Source organism: Cicer arietinum, chromosome 2 (assembly GCF_000331145.2).
Source record: "Cicer arietinum cultivar CDC Frontier isolate Library 1 chromosome 2, Cicar.CDCFrontier_v2.0, whole genome shotgun sequence".
Taxonomy (NCBI): domain Eukaryota; kingdom Viridiplantae; phylum Streptophyta; class Magnoliopsida; order Fabales; family Fabaceae; genus Cicer; species Cicer arietinum.
The window spans coordinates 6,466,551-6,477,886 of NC_021161.2; the positions used below are offsets into that span (position 1 = coordinate 6,466,551).

Sequence of the window (11,336 nt, forward strand, 5' to 3'; positions counted from 1 at the left end):
AGCTTTAGAGTTGTGTATTTACCTCAAATAGTCTCAATAAACAACTCTCTTTGAGCTTCAATTTTTATTTTATTTGAATTCAATCATTTTCTTTATTTTATCTCATTATGAATTTATTAAATATAAAAAATATTGACACGTAAAAAAAATTAAAAAAAGATTATTTATTTATTTTAAAAAATAATTCAAATACAGTAAAATTATAATTTATTTAATGATAAGAATTTTAGTAACAATAGTTGAAAATAGTAGAAAAGTGGATATTGTAGTAATGATCGATCGTCGAAAGCGGCTATTGCGATCAAAAGAGACAATTGATAGTTGAGGTTGTGGTTGGACCGTGACCGACTATTACTGTGTGGTGGACGGTGGTAGGAGATGGTGGGTGGCTAATGGTTGTGGTGTAAGTGGTGATGGCGGGTGTCGAAGATGGTGTTTAGTGGTGATGACAATCAGAGGTGAATTGTTGGTGGTTGGAGATGATGGTGGTGATTGTCAAATGTGGTGGTCAGTTATGCTGGTGGTTGTCAGATATGAATGGTCGATGGAGCTGACAGTGGTCGGAAGTGGGTGGGTGGTGACGATGGAGGTGATCGAAGGTGGTGGTTAATGGTGGCGGCAATGGTTAGAGGTAGGGTGGTCAGTGATGAGAGATGGTGGTTGGAGGTGTGTGGTGGTGGGAGGTGGGTGGTTGGTGGCAGTGATTGCCATAGATGATGATCGATGGTCAATGGTAATGGTGGTGGTCAGAGATGGTGGTGACAATTGTTAGAGGTGTGTGATTGGTGGTGTTGGTGGTGGTCGAAGGTGAGTGGTCGTTGATGATGGCAACGGTCGATGGTTGTTTGAGTGACGTTTGTATTTAATGATGATGACATATTAATTTTTTTTTAAAAAATTATAACTTATTTTGAATTTAAAAAAAAATATTTTATAATTAAGTAAAAAATCAATTCAGCTCAATTTTATTTGAACAAGTTTTAGTTTTGAAATTAACTTTTAAAACCAAAAGATCACAATGGACCATTGGTAAATGATATAAGGAACTTGAAAACAATAAATGAACATAATAATGTTTGGATTAAAATATCTTACTAAGAGAAAAAGAGAACTACAAGCTGTTGGATCAAAACCATAGCTTGTATAAAAAATGTCGACAACACCACAATATGAACAACGTTTATTTCAACAAAGGTATTTTGGTTAAAATATCACGAAACTTAAAGAGAGTCTCAAGGTTCAGACTTAGAAAAAGGAAGAAAATTCTGAAATTGCTAGAAAAAAAAAAGTAAAGATTTTAATGTCTATTTATTGAAGATGTTGGTTTGTGCAAATTTATTAAGCGAATTTCCCAAATTTGCTGAATTAATTTGCCTTATTCCATGACCAATTAAAACCTGCCAATAGTGCTTGCGGACCATTTTACTTAACTAATATAAATTTTGCTTAGCCATCCTAACAACATTACATAGAAAATATTTTTTTAGTAACAAATTAACTTCATTGGAAACCTTCAAAACGCAAATGAAAAAATTAGGAATACAAAAAATATTCATTATGAATTCAATCACTTTCTTTACTTTATCTCATTGTGAATTTATTAAATATAAAAAATATTGACACATAAAAATAATAAAAAAATAATAAATGTAAATTTAATTTTTTTTAAATAATTCAAATACTGTAAAATTATAATTTATTTAATAATAACAATTTTGGTAACAATAGTTGAAAATGGTAGCAAGATGGATATTTTAGTAATGATCGGTCGTCGAATGCGGCTGTTGCGATCAAAAAAGACAATTAATAGTTGAGGTTGTGGTCAGAGTGTGACCGACTATTACTATGTGGTGGACGGTGGTAGGAGATGGCGGGTGGTTGTTGGTGGTGGTGGTAAGTGGTGATGGCGGGTGTCGGAGATGGTGTTTAGTGGTGATGACAATCGAAGGTGAATGGTTGGTGATTGGAGATGATGGTGGTGATTATCAAAGGTGGTGGTCAGTTATGATGATGGTTGTCGGATGTGGATGGTCGGTGGAGCTGGCAACGGTCGGGAGTGGGTGGATGGTGATGATGGAGGTGATCAGAGATGGTGGTTAATGGTGGCGGCAATGGTCGGAGGTAGGGTGATCAGTGATGAGAGATGGTGGTTGGAGATGCGTGGTGGTGGGAGGTGGGTGGTTGGTGGTAGCGATTGTCATAGATGATGATCGATAATCAATGGTAATGGCGGTGGTCAAAGATGGTGATGACGATTGTTAGAGGTGAGTGATTGGTGGTGTTGGCGGTGGGCGAAGGTGTATGGTTGGTGGTGGCCGAAGGTGAGTGGTCGTTGATGATGGCAACGATCGATGGTGGTGGTCGTTGGTTGTTTGAGTGATACTTATGTTTAATGATGGTGACATGTTAATTTTTTTTAAAAAATGGTAAAATTTATTTTTTTGATTTTGAATTGTTTGAAAAAATTGTTTTGAAATTAAGTAAAAAATCAATTTCGCTCCATTTTATTTAAACAAGTTTTAGTTTTGAAATTAACTTTCAAAACCAAAAGATCACAACTACCCCGAATGGACCCTTGGTAAATGATATAAGAAACTTGAAAACCAAAAATGAACATAATAATGTTTAGATTAAAATATATTACCAAGAGAAAAAAAGAACTATCAAGTTGTTAGATCAAAACCATAGGTCGTACCAAAATGTCGACAACACCACAATTTGAACAATGTTTATTTCAACAAGGGTATTTTGGTTAAAATGTCACGAAACATAAAGAAAGTCTCAAAGTTGAGACTTAGAAAGAGAAAGAAAATTCTAAAATTACGTGAAGAAAAGTGAAAGTAAAGATTTTGATGTCTATTTATTGAAGATATTGGTTTGCCCAAATTTATAAGGCGAAATCCCCAAATTAGCTTAATTAATTTGCCTCATTCCATGACCAATCAAAATATGACAATAGTACTTGCGGACCATTTTAGTTAACTAATATAAATTTTGCTTAGCCATTTTAACAACATTACATAGAGAATATTTCTTTAGTAACAAATTACCTTCGTTGGAAACCTTCAAAATGCAAATGAAAAACTTAGGAACACAAAAAACATTCATTAGCACGAGAACTATGAAGACATGTAAGAATGAAATACCAAGATTTTAAGTGAAGCAAAATTTATCAAGGTACGAAAATTAGAGCATTATAAACAATCGTATAACCGAATACTAACTGATTCAAAGACAACAACTCTTATATCAATGGTTAAAAATACTTAATGGAAAGCAAAAAATTATTCACTTCTTTTTCTTGATTTTTTCATTGCTTATTAATTCTTACATCTTAATGAAGATGAGCATTATGTTGCCATTGATGTGGAGGACCACCATATGGATCAACTGCTAATGGTAAAGAAATCAACATCATATGAACACTTATCATTGAATCTGTTGAATATTATATATTTCAACATCATAAAAAACACAATAAGGAACCATTTAATTCAAAAATGAGAGCAAAAATTAATTAAAAGTGCATTATGACTAATAATCAACAATAGAGTAACATAATTCACACACTAACCTTTAAAGTTATTTCAAAAACCAAGTGCAAGAATTTAAAAATTGCAAGTTTCACAATATGAGATCAAAGTACAAAATATTATATCCATATAGTGTGTGATCAAATCAAGCATAAAAAATCAAAGAGAGTAAAAGAAAAAGATAGCACGCATACAATAGGAAAATAATATAGTAGAGAAACCAAAAAGATTGATCTTCACATGACAATACATGATTGATTGTTATTCTCAAATAAACATGATGTGAGTTTCAAGGAAAAAGAGTGGCAAAAAGATATTCATTTCGTGACAAAGATGTGAGTTTCAAGTGCATAATTTCAATCACATAATGGATTACTTGGTGAAATAAATGGAGAGGATCCTAGCTTATTTTATTAACACCAATTTGAATCCAAAACATTATTATATAGATGTTGACACCTAATTTTGTCCGATTTTTACTAAAAAGGAAATAATGATAATAATAATAATAATAAATATATAATTATATGTGAAGAAATATAAAAATAAAAATAAATAATTAGGGGTATAAGCTTTTAACAATCACAAGTGTTTTCGGTTCTTGTTTGCCTCTAATTCTTGTTCAGACTATTTTCTAAAAAATAAAAATAATAATAAGAAATAAGAATAAAGGAAATTGAAAAGAAATGAATTGATGGTCATAAAAATCAATGCAATGATGATCAAAATAAATGAAAAAAAAACCAAAAATAAATTGATTGATGGTCATAAAAATCAGAATAATGATGATCAATTGAATAGAAAAGAAAACCGAAGAAATGAATCAATAGCAATAAGAATCGGTATAATTGTGGCCAATTAAAAGAAAAGAAACCAACAAAAATAGATTAATGGTAATCAATTGACAATTATTCTTTTGTCTTTTGAAATCTATACCCAAAAGTCTATAAATAGTCGGCCACAAGAAGACAAAGGGGGATTGGAAACACAATTGAGAGTCCAAAAAAAATAAAAGAGAAGAGAGAATAATAGAGGGAAAAGAGAGAAGAAAGATTGAAACGAGCTAGTAAAAAGTCTTTCCAATGCGGTAAACACTTATTTTTCTTTTTTCTTCTTGTCTATTTTTTTTTTACATTATTATTGTTATAGAGTTTTTTTACTATTCTATGCACGTATGATATAAAAAAATAATTTTTTTGGTTTCACGAGAAATTTTGGAATCAACCAATAACAATCAATTTGATTGTTGTATTATCGTTTATTTCTTTATCAAATTCGTGATCTCTCGTCTTTATTGTGTTTTATTTCTTGTGCATTAGATCTTAAATTCTATTATTATTACCGCTGTCGGTTCGCGCGTCGCCTACTCGCGGATTTTTATCCTTTACATTTTATAAAAATGAAAAAGGTAGTAAAAATGTTTTTTTAAAATAAAACGATACACAAATCAATATACAACACATCAATCCTATTATTATTTTCATTATTACCATTATTACTATTATTATCACTATTATGTTGTTAATTTATTTTGATATATATATAAAGTAAAATTAATAATAAAATCGTTCAACACATCAATATTTTCAACCCAAGAACTACGTGAGTTTTGATTTCCCTATTGCATTTGGGGATACGTAGGAGCAACGTTTTTCCCTTGTCAAACCAAATTAATAAAACAAATATTTTTTTTCTTTCATTAATGTAAATAATTTAATTTTTTTTATTATTCTTTTTGGGGGTAAAAATAAATAAATAAATAAATAAATAAATAGTTTGATATTTTATGTTTTAAAATATCAGCGATATTATTTTTTTTTTACAAAAATTTCATCATTATTTTCAAACAAAACCTAAAAATTAATTGTTATTTTCAACAAAATTCATATTTTTATCAAATTCATAATTCAAATATTCAAATAAACTTATATTTTTATCTCCAACAACAACATCAATCAAATAAAGAACTCACATTTGATGTTGGTGAATAATAGAAAAAAAGAATATATTATCTTGGTAATTTGATGAACAAATACTCAAGTGTGAGTTCTTTGTTTGATAAATTTGATGTTGTTGTTGTTGGAGGTGAAAATATAAGTTTATTTATAGATTTGAATTATGTATTTGATGAATATATGAATTTTCTAATTTTCTTTTTTAAATTGATGATGAATTTTCTAGATTCATATAAAAAAAATAATTATATTTATAATATTTTAAAATATATAAGATCAAATTATTAATTAAAATAAATTAAAATTAAATTAAAAAATATATAAATAATTAAATTATTACTTAAAAATAAATTAAGGTAAAAAACCGAACAAATATTTTATCAAATGTTTATTATATATATATCATGCCCCCTCAATCTCCTTGTGCATCACCGCACGGTCCGCACTCTTTCTGTTTCTCTCGCCATCGTTTAGGGACATAATCTTACAAATATTAATTATGGATACGTGTAATATCTATTTTATATGTATACAATTTTTTTACATAATTATTAAATTATTAAAAATATATGATTTTTATTATAAATATTTGTAAAATCAAATTAGTTGTAAAGTGTTCATAATATAATATATATGAAAATATTTTTTTTATTAAAAATGTTGGTAAGTGATTTGTTAAAGAATTAAAAATTTAATAATAGAAATACATTAAAAGTTATGTTTTAAAAATAATTTAAAAGTAAAATTTATTCTTTTCGGTAGAAGATTTTTAATTTTAAATTTATTAACCACTTGTTAACAAATAATTGAACACTAAAATAATGATACATAACATCTTATTTTTTAGAAAACAAACGTATATCAAATAAAAAATTTGAAAACTAACATACAATTGTATTACTCATGTCCGAATTAATGTTCAAATCATCAAATACATGACTAGTTGTTAGTGATGGAATTAGAAACAAAAAAATTAGTCATCATAGAAACTAATTTAGAGACAAAATATTTATAATAGTTAATTAAAACAAAATGTATCTATAAGATGGTCACTATTATATTTCAGCCACCGATTTAGAGACAAATCAAATTCTTATTTTTTTTTTCAGTTAAAACTAGATTTTTCTTTTTAGAAAATAAATAAATTATTATTTTTATTAATAAAATCATTTATATTATTGATTAAAAAATAATATAGCATTAATATTTTCTTTTATCGTAATTTATAGCATAATATATTTCCTTTTTTAAATCATAATAGCAATTATTATTAATTAATTATATAAAACAAAAGAGAAAGGAATTTAATGAATAAGAACAAGAAAGAGAAAGGAAGTTAATGAATAAGAACAAGAAATCCCGACTCCGACCTATTTTTGGTTCCAAACTTTCTCCTTCATCCTCGCAAACTGAAAACTACTCATATTAACAGACATTTTTTTTGTTAGAAGCCTTCTCCTTCGTCCTCGCAAACAGAATCAGATTATTAAAATATCTTTAAACACGTGTTTCAAGATATTTTTCCATATTTTTACTTTTTTATTTAAATAATTTTTCTATAAAAATATAATAAAAAGCAATAGTATCATTATCTTTCCCTTAATGTAAAAATTTTTTCAATTTTTATTAAATAACAATCTAAAACGTTAATCATATTAGAAATTATGCAGATAAAATATAATAAATTAATTCAACAAACTCTATATATAGATAAAAAAAAAATAATAAAGTGGATATATTTTATTTGAATGAATTGTGTGATGTTCTAAAAACTTGTCCGAATTTTATGACGCATGAAAATTGTGTGACTTATAAAGATCGTAAAATATGTGAAAATTGAAATTATAATCTTTTCAATTTGTGTATTACTAGTGGTAACCCGTGCGTCGCACGGAGACAACGTATATTTTAAAAAATAAATTGTTATATTAATTTATATATATATATATATATATATATATATGTGTCTTATTTTTTAATTCTCCAAAGAATTTTTTTCTTTCCAATAAAACTTATTACAAAACAATACTTTTAATTTTAAACAAATAAAAATAATAATTATTAAATAAGACATGATATATAAAACTTAAGTAAATTAGTAAAGGTAAAGATGAGTAAGTAACTTAATAATGAATTTTTATTTTTATTATTCAACATAGTATGTTATTTATATGAAATACATGCTATTTAAAAATTCATATAAATTTTGTTGTATCAAATGGCAAAATATCTTTTATCTTTGAATTTGCATATTACTCGTCAGTGATGTAACAAATTTATTAAAACTTTGAAAAACCATCACTTACCAACTCCAACGGCAAATGTATGGGTTCTTCGCGGTAAACCCCTTAATATATCACATTTAATTTTCCATTGGTTCATTTGTATCCAGTATGACATTTTATATTAATTTCAATATATTATCATTTTTAACATGACTAATAAGTAAATTAATTTATTTTAAATTATTATTTTTCTCTTCAATATAACTCTGGGGCAACACTATTCATTAGATAACCTAGAATTAAAATTATTAAGATGGACAACAACAAATTAGAATTTTTTAAAACAAAATTTAGAAACATAAACGATAAAAAATATATATAACAATATAGTAATCTTTTTTATAAATAGAATAAAATAACAATGACATATTAAAATAAATTTACTAGTAATTCATGTGAACATTGACATCAAATAGAGAAACAAAAGCTCACGGTTGCTTCAATTTTATCTCTGAAAATACGAAACATGTTTGGTAATAACAATTAAGATCGTGTATAATTTAAAATTTGAATTTATAAAAAAAACAATTAAACCTTGTCATCATCACTGTTTCCAGTATAAAATTTATGTTTTGACATTGACATCAGTAAGAAGCAAATGGTGTCTTTGTTCCATATACACAAAAAAGAAGTTGTTAGACGCAACAAGAACATCGACACAACTTTATCAACCAAATTTCATGACTCTCTTCTTCGAGAAATTGAAGCAACAAAATCTGATTTTTTTTTTTTCGGAGAAAGATAAACACAGAGATGGATAACGAATTTTGGTATAAAAAAAAACTAACAAAGAAGTGTGTATATAGAAGATAACATGAAAAATATTTATAAGGGAGACACAAAGATTATCAGAGACGGTTAACGGAGTACGACGACTTAAGAAGTGAAGTCTGACACTAAAAGAATTAGTAAAATAAAATAAATTTTTTAATTAAATTAATTTGAAATGGCGATTGCTAAAATAGTGTTTAAAAAATAATTACATTTCAAAAACTGTCTGGTCGATGCAATTGATTGTATTTTATTGTTATTGTTTTTATTTTTTAATTGACCACTAAATTCTCAATGTGAAACCTGAAATGTCAAGTCGTGCATTTTTATTTTTAATTTATTTTCTTATTTTTTATTGGCCATTAACTTCTCACTGAATGCATCACGTACAAAGTTCTGGTGTAGTGGAAGTTTTATTTTTTTCTTAAAAAAAAAATCTTTTATTTTTAATTCATTTTTCTTAAAAAAATATATTGTATTTTATTTTTAATTTTTTATGAATTTCAATTATAATAGTTTAATTAATACTTGTCGCTCTCCGCTCCCCCGATATTTTTTGTCAAGATCCTGTTCGCAAACACTAGCGCCTTTTTCTATTCTCGTTCATCCTCCATTCTCTTTCTCCTTCATCTTTGTGACCTATAAGGCCTCAATAAACATAATCTCTTGTTCCACTAACATCTATATCTTCGCAACATTCAACGTCTTAGTAAATGTCATTTTCCAGTTATGTGGTTCTTCTTTTGACTGTGGTAGTGATAACACCAAAATACTAGTATCAACACAAATCCTAATCACCTTCGATTGTTTTGCATTTTGTTTATTTGTTTCTCTCCCAAATTGAATGAACCCTAATAAGCTTCCATCATTTCTCATTTATTATTTTTTATTAATTAAAGTGTTATTAATTATCAATTTACAATCATTCTCGAGAGAATTTAAATTTAGTATTTAGATACATAATAATTTAGTATGTCCAATTATAGCTCCATTTGTTACATGTTCTAAAACAAGTGAATACGCTATTTTTTTAAGAAAAACAAAAGTTGTTTTGAGTTTGCTTGTTACAATAAAAATCAATTTTTTTTTAAATTAATTATAATTTTTGTTTTTGAAAGACTACTAAAAACATATCTCATTTGAAACAGTTTTTATATTATTTTCATATTCTTATTTTTTTTTAAAACTATAACAAACATCTTGATAATTTCATGAGTTGGATTGCTCGAACAATAAAATCCATCTTAAAAAATACTTTTGTTCCTCCATGTCTATAGTTGTCATCAAACTATCATAAAGATAGTTTGACAGTCGTTGTTGTATGCTACTATTTTTTTATGCTCGAGGTTGTTCAAGATTCAATATCTGCAAGTAAAAGTAAAAAAAATAGTAATATGCATATGATCCACTAACGCAATTCAAAATTGTGTGGCATGAATGCAATCCCTTAGAACATAACTGATTGTTTCATCTCCATTTCTGCAAGTAGAACACATGGATGAAACGCTGATACCCCACTGGTTACGACAATAGTCTGCTAAGAGGCGTTCATGGACAACAAGCCACACAAAGGTTTGGATTATGTGTGGACCTTTCCACATACAAATCCACTTTCCATCTATAGCCGCTCTTCACTCCATCTGAAGATTATAAGCACTTTGGAATTTGAATAGTGAAATAACAAGTATTAGTACCACCACACCCAATGGAGTCTGCGCCATCAGTATTTGTAGGTGCTGGAATAGTTATCAACCGATTCACTATGTCATGAGGAAGATGGTTGTTTAGGAAGTTGACGCCCTAAGTCCCCGTGGTCGTCAAAACATTCTTTACAATTAGTGTGGTGTATATAGTTAGCCCGATCGGCGTACTTATTTTCTATTTTTCATTAAAAAAAACTTATTTTCTCTCATTTTCATTTTCTTTATTTTTCTCCATATTTTCTTCATCATCCAAAAAAGAATAAAAAAGGTAGAGACTAAGGACTTGTTTGATTCACATTCCAGAAACTCTATTTTAGTATTTTAAAAATTTAAAAACTAAAAAACTTGTTTGGATTTCTTGTTTTTAAAAACTGTTTTGTAAAATTATTTTTAATATTATACTTTTTAAAACTAAAAAAACAAAACAGATAAATGGTATTTTACTATTTATTTTTCAGTTTTTTTAACTCTCTAGTCAAAAATTTGATTTTAGAAACAAGTCTTTCAAATAAGCTTTTTTTTTTCTTAATTCTATTCTTTAAAACAGTTTTCTAAATCAAATTTGTAAAATAATTTTTAAAAACTAAAATATAAAAATATTTCAAACATGCCCTACGTTGTCTTGGTAAATTTTCAGATATACTTAAAAGTTACCTTTATTTTTTCAAAGACTAAATGAATCTTCACTCTTAAAATTAAAGAAAATAATATTTTGTTTTTGATGTCAAATTTTAAATTCATATCAATTACAATTATTAAGATTAAATTATTCAATATTTATAATATCAATCACTAAAATTATATAATGTTGTAATGTGTTAACGTGTAAACATTTTTACTTTGATATTTATGATATTTGACATAAAAATTGTGATGTGAAAAATTAAGTTTTGGGGTTAGTAGTTTACATAGGGCAAGAAATTCACGACACCATTGAAATTGAAAAGCACATCTAACTTTCTCTCTTGCTGCTTCTCACTGTTATCTTCTCGTTTTCTACAATTTGTAAGATTCCACGGTTTTGATGCATGTTTTACACTCTTTGTTACAAATTCAAGACTCCCTTTTGCTTTGTGTCATTACACTCTT

The 11,336-nt window shown here is 27.2% G+C and overlaps 1 protein-coding gene across 3 annotated transcripts in view; it reads left to right on the forward strand.

The window, feature by feature from the left end:
- The first annotated feature begins 11,079 nt into the window (after positions 1-11,079).
- LOC101490865 (polypyrimidine tract-binding protein homolog 3-like) overlaps positions 11,080-11,336 on the forward strand; it is an 8,379-nt gene continuing 8,122 nt past the window's right edge. The window contains exon 1 of one of the 3 annotated variants that reach the window (XM_012712721.3): positions 11,080-11,252. The gene's annotated coding sequence lies outside the window, so the exon portion shown is untranslated. The remainder of the gene's footprint in view (positions 11,253-11,336) is intronic. The other 2 variants (XM_012712723.3, XM_012712722.3) reach the window with 2 other exon arrangements.